The sequence below is a fragment of the Myotis lucifugus genome, unplaced genomic scaffold (genome assembly GCF_000147115.1).
Source record: "Myotis lucifugus unplaced genomic scaffold, Myoluc2.0 scaffold_258, whole genome shotgun sequence".
In the NCBI taxonomy this organism is placed as follows: Eukaryota; Metazoa; Chordata; class Mammalia; order Chiroptera; family Vespertilionidae; genus Myotis; species Myotis lucifugus.
The window spans coordinates 460,068-477,546 of record NW_005871306.1 but is presented as its reverse complement, the minus strand read 5'-3'; positions in this window follow the sequence as shown (position 1 = coordinate 477,546).

The window sequence follows — 17,479 nt, the reverse complement described above, 5'->3', positions numbered from 1 at the left end:
CAAACCATAGAGCTTCCCAAATATCTCCTGGGAAAAAAAAATCTGAGCATGTAATATTATAGTGTTTGAAGGGGGGAGGGGCATGCATGGGGAACACTTAAAAAAATAGATAGCTGCTTCCTGTGGTCTAACATCTTCATTAATACCAAATGCTGTTTCTTTGAGAACCATCTAATACCTTTGAACTGTTCAGAAGAAAAATGCTATGTAAATCCAAGGTGTTAATAGTATATCATTTTTGCATGGTGATAAAAGCCCCAGTGACACAAGGCTACTACAGGATAAAACCTTTTCAGCAGGAGAAAATCTTTAGGAAACAGATTCTACTACAAAGGAATTTACTTTGCAGAAAAAGTATAGGTTTGTTGAACTCCAAAGGTGTTAGAGGATTTCCTCATGCAAGGAGGAACACAAGCTTATGTGTACCTTGAGAACGGGATGTTCCGTTTCCTGTGGCACAGTCAACAGTATCATTAATTGCACAGCTGGTCACCTGGAACTGTTTTGGCACACCTCAAGATTTTGTTCCAGTAGGCATTATGAAATAACTATTCTTAATGCCAATAACACCCCCCTCTTATTTTTAGACACATAGTTTCTATTTATAAACTAAGTAGCTCATTAGGAATTCTGGGTTCCAGTTTATTTTTATGTAAAACTAATCTATACTAATAAAAGGGTAATATGCTAATTAGACCAGACATCTTCCAGACGACCATTCGGACGTCCTTCCTGACAAAGCCGGCCCCCGGCAAAGCTGTCTGCTCATGGTCCCTGGCGCCAGTGCCTGCAGCTGCAGCCCGGGAGAGGGAGAAAAGCCGCCCACCCCACGGCCGCTGCCAGCTTGGGCGATGCCAGCTCAGGCGAAGACAGTCTGAATCCCGGGTGCCTGTGGCCGACCAGAGGAGGGAATCCTGGGTCCTGGGTGCGGGTCTGAGGCAGAGGGGTTAGGGGTGATCAGGCAGGCAGACAGGCAAGCGGTTAGGAGTCAGTGGTCCCGGATTGGGAGAGGCATGTCCAACTGCCGGTTTAGGCCCGATCCCACATCGGGCCTAAACTGGCAGTCAGACATCCCCCGAGGGGTCCTGAATTGGAGAGGGTACAGGCTGGGCTAAGGGACACTGCCTCCTCCCCCTCCCCCCGCCCCATGTACGAATTTCATGCACCAGATTCTAGTGATACTATAAAAAGAAGTACAAGAACAAACACTTTTAATGAACACTAGCTATATACCAGGACTATCTCAAGCTGCTGATGTGCATTTCCTCAATGTACAACTTATTTACCACTTGCAACAGCCTATTATCATGCTGGTCTACCTTTGTTATCCCCAAGTTACAGGTGAGAAAGCAGACCCAGTGTGTTTATTTACCTTGCACAGGTAAGACAGCCAGGAGATAATAGAACTGAGACTTCAATCTACTGCAAAGCCAACACTCTGAAGTTTTATCCAAAAATACAAAACCCAATGCTAATTGTGACCAGGTTGATGGAGCCAGCTGGGAAGCCAATAAAGTTGTGTTATAAGAACCACAAAGCCAATGCCTCACCTAAATGGCCAGTTGCTGCCCAGCCCCAGATGATCAATCATTTCCATAAAGAATGGGGACTTGATATAAGCATGTCTTTGGTTTCTCAAGAGAAATGAAAACCCTGCATTTTCATATATGAATCTCCTGATTTTTAAATGTAGGCGATCAGCCAATAGAAATAGTTTAGATCAGTGGTTCTCAATCTTCCTAATGCCGCCACCCTTTAATACAGTTCCTCATGTTGTGGTGACCCCCAACCATAAAATTATTTTTGTTGCTACTTCATAACTGTAATTTTGCTACTGTTATGTATCGTAATGTAAATATCTGATATGCAGGATGTATTTTCATTGTTACAAATTGAACACAATGAAAGCATAGTGATTAATCACAAAAACAATATGTAATTATATATGTGTTTTCCGATGGTCTTAGGCTACCCCTGTGAAAGAGTTGTTCGACCCCCAAAGGGATCATGACCCACAGGTTGAGAACCACTGGTTTAGATGCTCATGCTGAGCTCGAGGACCACAAGTCTGTGGTCTGTGCCCTGCTCTCAGCTCCTGGGTAAACAGAGAAGGCTCCTCTCTACAATCCTTCCAAGCCCTTCTCATCCACTTTCAAGTCCTGGAATGTAGTCACAAGGAGGGTGGCTGAGCCATTGCCTGGGACTATCCTGATTTCTGGATCTGTATCCCATGCCCCAGGAGACCCCAGCCCCAGGCAGAGGTTTGGTCACCTAAGCAGGCAACTGGCTTCTGGCATCTACAAAATTCCAGAATGTCAAATACCCTGACCTTCAGAACATGTCCTTGCAGGGGAGTTCCGCTGTCCTTGGAGGTGCTAATTTGCTAAAGCTTTGGTGTCTCCACTTCAGAACTTAAACTGCCTCTGGGGCTGGGCTGTAACATTCCCTGGGACAGCCCTCAAAAGCAAGTGTCCTGGAAACTCTGGGAGATGAGGAGCACTGCAAGTGGAGGGGGTTCCGAGAAAGCTACGGCTTGTTATTTGTTAGAAAATCCTAATTCAAACCCAAACGGGGCTCGCCATTATCGGGGACTCACACAGCTCCAGGTAAACAGCTAATGAGCAGGCTGCCAGTTCCATTTTTATCAAGAGCCCTCGGAGACTCCACGTGCCATTTCATAAAATATGCAGATGGGAGTGCGGGGAGAAGAGCAAAGGCTTTGAAAATGATTCACACAACCTAAAAATGATGTTGAAAAGGGAGGAATTAAATATTCACAAAGTGAGAGAAATTAAGGCATATTAACTGTTGGAATGTGGAAATGGAATGACTAACATGCACAGAGCTGATGAGAACCGCATGATTACAGATCTGTCAAAAGTTTCTAATTCTGACAGTGCGACGTGGAGGTGCTCGCGGGCTGGTGAGGGAAGAAATTAGGTAGGGGACCAGCTCCCAGTGCTGGCGGGTCAGAGTCCAAGGGAGGAAGGCTCAGCGGTGATTAACATGAGGTTCTGTTCGGTGCTGAGGGTGGATTCCACGCTCACAAAACGAATACTAATTAGGAGCACAAAACAGATCTGAAGTTGGCTAGATGCTTGATGGCAACGTGACTATTAAGTCCATAATGAGGACGGCAGAAGGCAGCCTCAAGGCTCCCAGAGAGGCGAAATTCGGTGAGGTCATCCTACCCTCCACTTCTAGGGGATGGGAAGCCAAATTGTGGCCCATCCAAACTAGAATTAGCAGTAATTATTATATAATATGTAATGATGGGATTTAAATGGCTAACACATTTTCTCTGCTGAGATCATTTAGACATGATTCATACAAAATGATTAAATTAATAGATCTTCCTCTTTTCAGACTGCCAGGCAGCTTAAACTAGATTTTTCAACAGAGACTGATTCTAGTGAAATCATATGAATAGAGAGATTTACGGAAATTGCAGGAGGAATTGGCTCAGTATAATAAGGACACAATGGGGTTTAGAGAAACTCATGCATTCACCTCGAGGATGAGCACACAGCTCCCGGTCCCTGCTATTTTTTTTAATCTGCCTATATTTTAAAAGGGGTTTAGAAGTAACAATCCAAAATCAACATCCTCAATACAAAGAGAGACAACACGAAAGCTAAACAAATATTTACAGAAATGGAGTTGCTTTCCTGGCACCTAAAATGCAGCCGCTTTTAAAGGAAACCATTGCTACATGTAAAAATGCATTTTTAAATAATAGGGAGATGATCCTGAGAAATTTGAAATTTAATACCAATGGAAAGCAATTTGAGAGATATAGTATTTGCATATGAGGGATTCATGATTTCAGTGCAGCATTTAAAAATTTCAAGAGAAAATTAAAAAAACACACAAATAAATTGCCAACAAAAAGAACAGCTCAAAGCCAACTTTGATAAAGGATTTCTCTAGTAACATTCTGTCTAAATCCCATCATGGTTGCTGGTTTGGGGGATGTTAATTTTTTCCCCCCGCAGACATATAAAAGCAGTTATTAGGGACATGAGGAGCTGCCGGAGAGCAACTGTGTTTTCTGAGTGGAGAGTTTCCTAGTCCCATCAGCTGCACAGCACATGAGCAAATTAACAGGCACTTGGGGAGGGAGCCCACAGTGAGGCTCAGGCATGTAATAATTAACATAGCCTTGCCACCTCCCTGGCATCTGGGAAAGAAAATATTAATCATTCACAGCTGTGATCGCCTCAAAATCTCCTATTTTATGCCTTTGACACAGCCATGAATAATGCCATTTACTATAACGTGCAGCATTATCAGAAAGAATATTTTTACAGTATGGCTGCTCCCCCGGAATGCATTGTCAAACCAGTGCTAAAGCCTGGATCCTGCAGCATCTATGGAAAACAGAGCATAATGCAATCCTAATACTATGTTTTGCTGAGCACCTACTATGTGCCAGAAATTCCATTCTTTGTTGAATCCTTACAGGGGCACTACGAAGGCAGTGCTGTTATTGCCTCCATTCTGTAAATGAATAAGTGAAACATTGAGAGGTTGAGGTCAAACTGGCCTACATTCTTCCCACAGCATGGAAGTCACAGGGAACTCAAAATATTGCGGTGACATTGGTTTCCCCAATGCCCTCTCTCCCCTTGGTCCCTGAGGGGATCACCTTGGCAATTAATTCATTTAGAGAATCCATTCAGAGTTTTTCTCCTTGGCTTCATCACTTTCATCGCCCCTTTTCACGTTTCCTACCCTTGGTTTGAGCATTCAGCTCAAGTCCATGCCCTTGCCAATTCACTCTCCATACTGAAGTCAGAGTGAGTTTCCCAATGTCAATCAAGTTGGGAGCCTCCCTGCCTAAAATCTTCACATTGTTATCATTATATTTGGGATAAAGATGGACAATACATTGCCACACATCCCAGGTAATATTGAACATCCTGTGCTTCTGACATCATCTCCTGAATCCCCGCTTCTAGATATCACACTAACATCCAGCAAAGAGGAGGTGTCTGCATTTCGCCAAGCCTTCCATCCCCATCCCATTCCATCCCATCTCATCACACACCCTTCCGCAGGCTAAGGTGCTCAGGAAGCCTCTGCCTTAGAACATTGCTTTTCCCACACTCCCACGGGCACTCCCACACCTTGGCTAGTTTCTCCTCATTCTTTGGATCTGCCCTTAAGTTTCACTTTCTTGGAGTTGACACGCTTAACTCCCTAGCTTACCTTGGGTTCTCTAGAGCTTTCATGACTCTATTCACGTTCTCCCTGGCAACTGTCATAATTATAAATGAATTGTTCTCTGTGTGATTGTTTGCATCATAACATCTGGCCCCCACAGAGACTTTAAATTCCAGGAGGCGGGGACTCCGTCCTCAGTGTCAGGCATAGTAGGTGCTTGAGGAATCTTGTTGAAAGAAAGAAGGAAGAAGAAAAGACCTGCTGAAGCATCTTCATTTTCAGCCAGAAGCCTCTCCTCCCGCACGTTCTCCATTGTCTAACTCAATGCCGAAGCCTCTCCTTGCTGACTTCAGCACAGCTTGGCAACAACCAGGAGTGATTGCATCATGAGCTTGGTTGTTTAGTCAGGAGGAGGGAGCTGAGTATATGCCCTTGGAGAGTCATCCTGCTGCAGGAGCACCTACTCCCCCAGGCCCCCAAAACTTCTACCGCACACCTCTCTTAGGTGGTTGTGACAGTGTGCTGTAATTGCTTGTTTGTGTGCGGGCTCCCTCCCTCATCGGTCTTCCAACTCCCTCAGGAGACCACGAACTCCCCAGGCAAGGACTTACCTGGAGACGTGTGCATCCCATCAGCATCCAGGACAGAGCTGGAGCACAGAGGTACCAGGAAGCCTCTGCTAGAAAACAATTTCACTAACGAATGACTCGGGGAGCAGTCGAACAAATAACTAGAGAAATTAGTAAATTAGTGACTTAATAATAAAATAAGTGAATGTGAAAACAATTATTCAGCCAATTATTCCCTAAGGTGCAGTGTCCATCCCATGGGTGGTACCCGAGATAAATGTAAGGATGACATAAACTAACTTTTTAATTCTAGTTGCTAAGGAACAACAAACACCAATGTGAGAAAGAAATTAACTTGCACCTTAAATCCTTTATATCATCGATATTATTACTTAGGACAATTTGAGATAAGAAAAAATTAAGCAAATATGATACTATTATAAAATGTTCTGGGATATGGCAAAATTATGAAATTGGCATATAAATGAGTGAGGCTTGGGAACAGATGGTTTGAAATTGAACAGGGCAGAGGGCGAGGGGGCACCCTAAGAGTTCATGAGCTTTTGTTATGTCCCAGGCACTGCTTTGTTTGACCTGCATTAACTTCTGGAATCTTCATAATAGCCCTAAGAATAGAAACCACCCATTTGACAGGGAAGGGTATGGAAACAGATATGGAGAGGTGAAATCGTAACTTGGTTGACTAATGAGTGTTTGAACCAGGGTTCCAGCCCCGCTGGAGCCTGTGGTCTTCCATGCAGCCTTGATCAGACTCTACGGCAGAGAATGCAAAGGGAACAAAGAGGGAATGGCTGAGTGAGCAGGTGAAGCGAGATCAGGGACCATGAGAGGGGAATCAGCAGCAGCCGAGGCCAGTGCCTTTCCTGGGCGTGGCTCAGACCCTCACCTTCCTTCGGCTCCTTGCTTTTCTTCAGACAGAGTCCTGTGGGGCTCACTCTGGACACCCGAGTGGAGGGAAGTCCTCCTCATCACCTACTTACAGCCCATGAAAGGAGAAACGCCCATCTTTCTCCACCACCTAGGGGAGCATCTGTCTGAGCTCTGATGTCCCACAAAACAGGTGCCTGACAGTGACCTGTTCACTCCCTGAAGACTGTACCCGTGTGAGAGGAGACGGGAGCCCAGGGGTCTGCACCATCATCACCCTGTGGGTAAAAGAAGAGGGCGACCCCATGCTCGCTGAGTCTCTTCCAACTTCATGATTTTCTTAGAAAGAACTCGGCCCCTTCTCCACGCATAGGGTTATATTGCACATGGCCTTCCCACTCTAAATCTGCCTTTTCCTCGTACTCTTCCTCCACCAGGAATGCTCTCCTTTGTCCAGACCCCAGGTCTGAATTCTGATCAGGCCCTGGCTCACTGGAGGCCACTCGGTCACTGGCCTGTCCACGTTCCCTCAGTGCCAGGTGGGCCACAGAGGGTCACCTAGGCCCCAGCTGAGGAGTGAAGGGCCATCCGTGGGAGGTGTGGAAGCAGCCCCTGGCACGAAGTAGCCCTCCATATGCAGTGACTCTTATCTCATAAGGTGACCTGTCAGGGACCCGCAGTCAACTGAGGGTGGAAAACTATTACATAGAAAGTTCCAGAAATGGACAATTCATAAGCTTTAAGTGGCTTGCTGTTTTGAAATCTCCCGCTGTCTGAAATCCCTCACTGTCCGAAATCTTGTGCCATCCCGCTCTAGTTCGAGATGTCAATCATCCCTCTTCTCTAGGTGTCCCCCTTAGACACTACCTGCCTGTGAGTCAGACACCAGATCTGTCCTGGTGTCACAATGTGTATGTTCAAATGACCCTTCTTTTATTTCATAACTAGAGGCCTGGTGCACAAAATTCATGCACTCGGCGGGGAAGGGGGTGTCCCTCAGCCCAGCCTGTGCCCTCTCACAGTCCAGGAGCCCTTGGGGGATGTCCAACTGATGGCAGAGAATGCAAAGAGAACAAAGGGAGAAAGAGCCTAAGCTGGCAGTCGAACATCCTTAGCACTGCCATGGAGGTGGGAGAGGCTCCTCACCGCTGCTGTACTCCGCCAGCCATAAGCCCAGCTTGTGGCTGAGCGGCGCTCCCCCTGTGGGAGCACACTGACCACCAGGGGGCAACTCCTGCATTGAGTGTCTAACCCCTGGTGGTCAGTGCGTGTCATAGCGACTGGTTGTTCCACTGTTTGGTTGATATGCATAGTAGCCTTTTATTATATAAGATGACCCCTAAGCACAAGGGTAGTGCTGCTGGCAATGTGGGTAAGCTGAAGAAAAGCCATAAAGGCTTCCCTTAAATGAAAAGGTGAAATTCTTGACTTTTCTTATTTCATGTCACCAAGAAAGATGAGTACAATAAAAGAAGGTATTTTGAGGTTTAAAATGTATTCAACTTGGATTCTTCCTTTTTATTTATTTATTTATTTATTTAATATATTTTATTGATTTTTTACGGAGAGAAAGGGAGAGGGATAGAGAGTTAGAAACATCAATGAGAGAGAAACATGGATCAGCTGCTTCTTGCACAACCCCCACTGGGGATGTGCCCGCAACCAAGGTACATGCCCTTGACTGGAATCGAACCTAGGACCCTTCAGTCCCCAGGCCGACACTCTATCCACTGAGCCAAACCAGTCAGGGCGAGTTCTTCCTTTTTAAAAAGGAATTCAAATTAGTGATACCAAGGAGATAAGAAAGTGAATATTTGGAATAAAATATAAACCAAGACAAATCATAACTTAAAAAAAAACTGTAAACATCACAAAATCTAGAAAAATAACAATGTTTTATTAACTGACTGACAGCTCTAGAACATTTTTCTTACATTTTTGCTTCATGCTCTTTGTCTCATCATGACCAAGATTTTATAAAGTATTTTTCTATAGAGAAAATAGAAAAATAACTTAAATATTTCCCTCAGTGTGGTTGAGCAACATCTTTTCTGTTATTTACAAATATTCATGAGAGCTTTATAACTCATTATTGATGGCATCCTATAAATTTTTAGGATAGCCCTAAAAGTTGAGAAACTTTCTTCCCTAATATGAGCTTTAGAATTTCAGGGAAATTCAAGTGTTTTTGTGGAGTGACTAATCTTAAACGCTCTTTAAATTAAGGGCCCCCAATTACCAGCTTGTCTCTAATGGTTTATTTCATGGTGTATTCTGAATTTTATGCTTGTGTTCTGTGTGAAATCAGCAAGACATTTAAACAGCAGGAATATGATAATTTTTAAAATTCCCATCAACAACAAAGTAATGTATGGCACATTTATAATTGTATAGCCTGCATTAGTGAGTACACCCTGAGAGGTCAGAACTTCCAGTTTGATCCAGTGTTAATGAGAATAAAATCCTTCACTCACTAGTGTACAGATCTGATGCTCAGAAGAATAGTCCACAGGCTAGCTTCCCACTCCTTACATTCCAAAGCACATTTCTCTCCTACTGCCCTTTGGTGGTGCAGACACCTTAGGATATGTTCACACTCCAGGGCTGCCATTGACCTTGTACCTTCCCATCACAGCACTGGGTTCGTGGACACAGCAGGTATGGGAATATTCAGAGAAGCCAGTGCTATACCAGGATACTAGCGGTACTTGAACTATAAATGAAAGTGATAAAGAAGCACACAATATATCCTATTAACCTCCAAATAAATTAATCCCCCATTCATAGTTTATTTAGCCAGTTTCTTAAAATGCCAATGGCCATCCGAATGCCACCTAACTCAGAGGGAAGTAGGATAGAGGGAATGTTGGAATGGGAAAAAGACAGTGTCGTAACCAATTGTGCTTAAAGCATTTTATTTTCACAGATGTTATGGATACACATCACCATGGCAACCCATTGGCAGGGCTCCTCCCAGGGCCTGAAATGTGAGAGTCTCTGAAGCTTAAGCATTCGTGGTCTCCAGGTATACAGCACAGCCAGAAACCCGGGCTGGAGCTTCTAAACTCTACAATGGGGGCTCTTTTCATGATGCCTGAGGACCTCCCCATTCCAAGAAGCGTTTGCATAGTCTGGGGACATCTGCTTGCTTTATATTAGCCACAATTAATAATCAGAAGCAGAGACACAGCCACTTAACATATATCAACCACTCTTCTGGGAGCGAGCTGTCATCCTCCAGTTCGCTTTTCCCGAGATAGGGAAATTGATAGGTCACTAGTGTCTGTGAATAGCACTCAAAAGGTATCATATTTATTTTAGCTGCAGCTTCAAATCAGTGGCTATCTGCATTATGAAGAACATCATTCTATAAAACACATTTGGTCTTCATTTTTCAAATGCTCCTGAAGGGAACATATGGTAATCTGTTTAACTCTGTATTCCACAGAGATACCTAAACCCCATGCACCAAACGCTCATGCTATTTTTATTATAAAATTCATGTCCTTTTTATGCCCTAAATATTCCCCCTTTCTGCTTAGATGGTTAAAAAATACCTGAGGCTACAAGACTATCCTGTTTACCATCAAATTCATGAGTCATGCCCTCGAGTCATTAAATATAACAGAAATATTACTCACAAGGGGATTAGCAAGCACATACTGGCAGAGCCCATATTCTTCTCGGTTTCAGACATAAACTATTTTGAAGTTACTTGTTTTGTATCAGAATCCATGCTCTCAATCTGACCTCCGGAATTATTTGTCTCCTACTAGGAGCTAACCCCTGCAAACTTTTCTCAGATGTCCAATTTTGAGGTTATATTCCATAGTCTGATTATTTTACCAGATCTGAATATCGTTTCTCCTTGCTTATGTCCCCCCATCAAACATGTCATTTAAAACGCTGATTTCACTTCTTAAATATCCCTAAGCCCTCTGCCCTTCCTGACTCCCAGATCGAGAGCTCAGCGTGGAATGTGACAATGGGAACTCCAGGCCTCCGTTCTAATGATAGTTATTATTGATGTGGAATCCATAACACAGAGCTGGCGTTTTATTGAAAGTTACTTGCCAATGCAAGGGAGGGGAAATTGTTTCTAAAATCTGGTTTGTGGGAGAGGCAAGAGTTTTGCTAAAAAAAATCAATACGGTTCTTTCTCCCAAAGCAGGTATAAACATGAAATATTAACCTGCCTTTCCTTACACATATCAGCATTTACCAACGATGGTTTGTGACCAGGCAATTCTCTGTGGTCCAACATATTTAGAAAACACTTCCTTTTAAATCCTCCTCTCTGGTTTTTATAATGCACATTAGCATATTCAAGGCTCAAGAAGTTCTGCACTGAAACAAACAAAATCTATCTTTTAAAAAAAGAAATTCCCAATTGCTCTTGATCATGTGACTCTTTTTCCTCTAACATCCAACAAAACTAGTGCTCCACAGAGCACACTTTGGGTAATGCTGCCATGATTAATTTTTTTTTATATTTTTCAGTGTCGCATTATGCTATTAATGAATAGATTTTATGCAATGGAGTAACATCTCAATAGGTTTCAGATGATTTGATTAAACTCAGTATTTTTTTAAGATTGAGAAAAACAATAGAATATATGCTTGCATAAAATTATGTAGAAATTTTATGTAAGCCTCAGAATTAAGTATCGGAATTCAGAGTCTGAACTCTGAAGATACTTAGTTGCCTTTCAGCAACATCCCCAAATCATAATTAATGGGATTAGGCTACTGACTAACCAAATGTTTATTAATTCATTCATTGTTCTTCTTTTAAAGTTCTTTTATTTACTGAGCAACTACTATGTACTCACACTGTTGTAGGCACTGAGATGCCATGGATAACTTTCGTATAGGTAAGGGAGTTGTAGCTTACTGGAAAATAAATATTTGTAAATAATAACACAAAGACTATTTAATAATAATTGATGTAAGGTCTATAGAGGAGAAAAACTAGAGCAGTAATAACAGGGAACAGCAGAAAATGATCCAGCTTTGGGGAGGAGGAAGATGTCAGGGAGGGCTTCCTAAAAGAGGTAACTGTAGGCTGTCATTGAAAGAATGACTTGGGACAGATCAGTTTGAGGAAGAGAGAAAGAGTATCCCAGCCCCCAAAGTAGTAGTATGCAGGGAGAAATGATTCTGGCTCAGAGAAAGTGGAAGAAAGCCATGTGGCTGGAACCTGGAGAGAAAAGGGGCGAGGAATGGATAACACTGGAGAGGTAAGTAGGTGATCTCCTAAGGCCTGGAATGCAGTAAATAAATAAATATTTTAATTCCAAGATCAGGGCAAAGCGTGGTGGATCAAATCTTCCAGCTTCAAGGTACAATTGAAAAAGAGTTCTTGGTTTAAAAAGTGAAATGGAGCTCTAACTGGTTTGGCTCAGTGGATAGAGCCTTGGCCTGCGGACAGAAAGGTCCCAGGTTCGATTCTGGTCAAGGGCATGTACCTTGGTTGTGGGCACATCCCCAGTGGGGTGTGTGCAGGAGGCAGCTGATTGATGTTTCTCTATCATCGATGTTTCTAACTCTCTATCTCTCTCCCTTCCTCTCTGTAAAAAATCAATAAAAATTTTTAAAAAAAGTGAAATATATTCTATCCTGATCCCCTTAAGCTGCTGCCTAACCGAAGGCTGTGACCCACATAAACCCGTCGCCTAATCATTGTGGCCAGCAAAGTAGCTGTGGCCCCCAAATCCACTTGACCTTTTACCCCTCTCTCATACCTCAGAAATGTATTGGTTCTAATTACACTGAGTGAATGAGGAACCAAGGTGGGATTTCCATCCCCTTAGTACAATAACCTTCTCAGAACATCTTTGTAAATAATTCCCTATTATCCTAGTCAGTGTCTGGATATCTGGTACTTATTTAGTGAAATGGTTGGCTTTAAATATTTCCAAAAGAAGGCTTTTCAAATTCAGAGCATATGTCAGGGTTTGTAATCAAATAAGATGTCCTCTGACTTGTATACTGTTCATGACCTGTGAGTAGAAGAGGAATGCCCCCCATCCTGGAAGTTAGTAGCTAGTTCTGGGGAGAAAAATGCCTGCTTGAAAATACTCAAGATGCGCCGAGACCGGTTTGGCTCAGTGGATAGAGCGTCAGCCTGCGGACTGAAAGGTCCCAGGTTCGATTCCGGTCAAGGGCATGTACCTGGGTTGCAGGCACAATCCCCAGTGGGAGATGTGCAGGAGGCAGCTGATCGGTGTTTCTCTCTCATCAATGTTTCTAACTCTCTATCTCTCTCCCTTCCTCTCTGTAAAAAATCAATAAAATATATTTAAAAAAAAAGAAAATACTCAAGATGAACAATAAAACTAAGAAAATTTTCTTACTTCTGCAAACTTGTCTCCTTTATCTCAGCAAAATGTCATTTCCAAGAAGCTAGGTCCCCACCAGTGAAACTTCCCCTTCCCTAGGTGTCCTTGGTCATGGCCAGGCAGTCTTTAAGTCTCGCTGGATCTATCCAACAAGATGTATCTGCTCCCCCCACCCCTTCTCAAGATCAGCAAATCCAGGTTGGCTTCGTTACCTCTTTTCAGAGGTTATTATTTGAGACTAGAGGCCTGGTGTATGGATTCTTGCACCAGTGGGGTCCCTCAGCCTGGCCTGCAGGGATTGGCCAAAGCTAGCTCTCCGCCATCCCCCTAGAGGGCGCAGGCCAGGCCGAGGGACACCAGTGGTGCATGATCAGAGCCAGAGAGGGATCGAGGGAGGGTTCCAGGGCATGTCGGGCCCATTTCACCAAGTCCCGATCTGCCGGACCCCAGCAGCAAGCTAACCTACCAGTCAGAGCATCTACCCCCTGGTGGTCAGTGCACATCATAGCAACCGGTCGAACAGTCAGACACTTAACATATTAGGATTTTATTACATAGGATATCCCATAGGGAGACACTGGTAAAGTGGATTTGGGGTCACAGATAATATTCCAGGGTCATGAAAAGAACATGGGCCTTTCCATCGGGAAGACCTGGACTTAAATCCAGGTTCAAATCTAGAGAAGTCACTGCCCTTCTCTAAGCCTTGTTTTCTCCATCTATAAAATGGGCTTGAAGCCAGGCTTGGGGCTACGCTTGAGCAGTTGTTAAAAACACGGAACCTGGAGCCCACCTGCCGGACTTCCACACACGGTGCTTCTGTGTGCTTCTGGAAATATCACAAAGCCCCCATGAACCCCAGTTTCCTCATCTAGAAAATGGGGTAACATAGTGGGTTTGTTTGGAGAACACACGCAGACGATGCAGGTAAAGTTTTTAGGATGGTGCCTCGTGCCAAGTGAGTGCCCTGATTGTGAGATTGAGTCTTAAAACTAGCTGTGGTCATCCTGAGCCTCCTCCAGACAGCACTTCAGGGGCGGCATCCAGGGGCGCCTTCTCCAAAAGCCACTCGCCTCTCCTAAGTCATAAGCTCACCCATCGCTGCCACTCTTGCTGCCACAGACGCCCCAGTCTCTGTTCCTGGCATCGCCTCCCCTCTCTTGCATCCTCCTTGCTGCACCTTGAGGTAGCCTGCTTTCACCCCTTTCCTGGCTTGATGGCTCTTTAGGTCAGGAACGAGGTCTTGTTTCATGTGCATGTAATTGGCAATAAATATTTCTTGGCAATAAATATTTGATGCATTTGTTGCTCGGCCCCGTAAAGCCGCATTCTCACTCCATTCATTCTTCACTGGAGGGATGGGGCTGCTGCCCTGCAGTGGGTGGAGCTGCGGTCTTGCTACAAAAACCAGGCCCCACCCCGAAGCCTGAAGGCCGCCAGACCCATTTCACCCCCAGCACACGGAGATTCAGGGTCCTAATTCCCCCAAATCAATCCAAGAAGGAAAATTCACATTTTAAAATTTTACTAGGTTCTTCTCTCTGCCATACTAGAACTATGTGACCAAATAAATATACCTTTTTAGTATAGTCAGGTTTTTGCTTTTGGCTTCTTGTTTTTTGTTTTTGTTGGTTTTTTTGTGTGTGGGTGGGGAATGTAACATATCATAGTGTTTAAAAGCAAGAACTAGACTCCCCCCCGGATTTCAATCCCAGATGTACTAGTAACCTCAGGCAAGTTATTAATCTCTTGTTGTTTCCATACCTATAAAATGGATGATAATGTTAATTCTCACTTCACAAAATTGTTAATACATATAAATGCTTAGAATATTGCCTGTTATATGATCCTCAGCAATTAGTGTTAGCTACTGGTATTAGTAGTTACTTCAATGATAGTCTATATGGTATATAACTAGATTCCCCCACACCCTCCCAAACTATTTTAAGTCTTACTATTAAGTCTGTTCTTATAAGTTCCCTTTATAGGCTGTGAGCGTGTGTGTGTGTGTGTGTGTGTGTGTGTGTGTGTGTGTGTGTGGCACCTGCTACATGCCAGGCACTGTTCCAGGAGGTGGGGATATGTGTAAAAACAGACCAGGTCTCTGCTTTTCTGCAAGAAAAGAAAAGATTGAACAAATATATATAGAAGATAATTTGGCTCATATGCATCATGAGCCTTATAAGGCAGGGTGGTGTGACAGAGCGCCAATAGAGAGACAATTTTTGATAAGTGGTTAAGGAGTGGTTTTCTGAGAAGTTGACATTTTAACTGAGATCTAACTACAACAAAGGAATTATCATGCAAAAATCCAGGGGGATGGAATACCAGACAGATGGGGGAAATATGAGTGATCAAGTATTCATCTGAATCATGTCTGTCTCATAATGTAGACCAGAGGAAAGAAAGGACAGCCTGTGGGACAAAGCTAGCCAGTGGCCAGTTTGGGTAAGTACAGATTTGTTGGGATACACCATTGGCTGATGGGTTGTGTAGTCTATGGCTGATTAAAGCTACAATGGCAGAGTTGCAGAGTTGTGACAGGGACCGTGTGGTCCATAAGTCTAAGCTATTTCCTATCCTGCCATTTACAGAAAGTTTGCTGATTCCTAGTCTAGGCCATGTGACTCATGACCACATTTGTCTGTGCCCTGCTGCTTCCTGCAATCCAGTTGGGTCTGACCTAGTAGATACCAGGAAATATATACTTGGAGAAAGAATAAATGCAGGATATTTTCTGCCTGCTCCAATTCTTTAAATATTTTTTTAAATAAAATCTTTTGAAATGATAGTTTCAGAACAGTTTTCCTTCAGGAGGACATGGTTGGGTCCCACCTGCACAAAGAAGTGGTAACAGAAGTGGTGGCCCAGATGTTTTGATCTCACCATAGGAATTCCCTGCAAGGCACTGAGACCAAGGTTGGTTCCAGGCTGAAACATGGCTGTGGTTCTGTAGGTGCCCCGACCCGGCCAGGATGTGAGTACCACAAGTAACTCCCCTGTGCATGACGGTAATTCAGAGCAGGATCCCTTCAGGCTGGCACCGGCCAGGATTTGTCAACCTCACTCTATTAATATTTGGGGTCAGAAAAGTGCCTGTTTGGGGGGCTGTCCTGAGCATTGTGGGATGTTTCGCAGCATCTCTGGTCTCTACCCACAGGATGACAGTAACAATCCTCCTTCAGATATGACAATCAAGAATGTCTCCAGGCACTGCCAAACAGCTTCAAGGGGTGTGGGGAGTCATTGAAAATCACCCTCAGTGGAGAAGTCCTGGCGTACACAGAAAGCATCCTCCTCTTTCTATGGGAGCTTTCAGACATTGGAAGCAAATGTTCTAAAAAATGGATGTTGAAAGAGTGTAATATTCAATAGGCAATCTTTCCATTCAAATCACCCAGTGTGGACTTTCATGCCCACCTAAGTGGGCTGTGGGTGCCAGTTAAAAATGCCAATATTGATCATTCCTAATAACATTCTGAAGATTCTTCTTTCCTACTAGGGCGTACCTTTTTAAAAATTGTTTAACTCAATCCGAGGTTAAGAGTTGTGTGCCATCTTTGGAGTCGGGGTGTTGTGGTGGTGGCTGTTTTAAAAACGCTCGTGCACAAATGCAACCCGAGTGCTGAGATCCATACCCAATTCATAAAACTTGATTGAAACCTGCCTGCTTGCCCAAAGCTAGTGCCCCACAAGCTGCAGCATCCAGGGCCAATGCACACGGGGATGACATTCTCTGCAGAGAGGACCCAGCAGGTGAGTCCAGAACAACGAAACAGGGAAGTAGAGAGTGTTGCAGGCATCTAGGTGGATTCCGTCCTTTCAACAACAATACAAAAGATGGAAACAGCAGCAATATGACCTAGAGGAGGGAAATTTGGAACAGTGCCTTATTGGCCTAATTGGATATTGAAAGAAAGCACTCATGGTTGCTTAGGATGCTGTATGTTCCCAACATTAGTATAATTTTTGATAGAGTAGACTTTATGATTAATTATTATAAATGAAATAATTTAGCAATAATTTTCTTAATAGATCATAGTTCATAAACTAGTAACCATGAGTGTAAATTTCATATATATATATATATATATATACATATATATATATATATATTCATATATTTGGCTCACAATTTGCTTTTAGCTGTGCATTGTCAATTTTTAAAAACAGAAATGTTTTATGAAAAATTTGGACCTCTAGCTTTCTACAAAATCCGAACCATCTGGCACCACACCCCCCTTCTTGAAGGATGACAATCCAGAGGAGAGGAGCCACCAGGCATGTGCTTCCCAGTGGCCATACTCCCCACTACTCCCCAGTGCTCCATCCTTGCCTGTCTCACACATCCAGCTTAGCTGCCTGGGATGCTGGCTCGCACCTGCATGTGTAAATTAATTTTATTTTCATCTTTGGCCTCTTTCTGCAGCCAAACCAAGTCCCCTTTCACTTGCCAATAACTTGCCCCAAATGCATTGCTTTCATAAGAGTTTTCCTGACTAATCTTACCCAAAT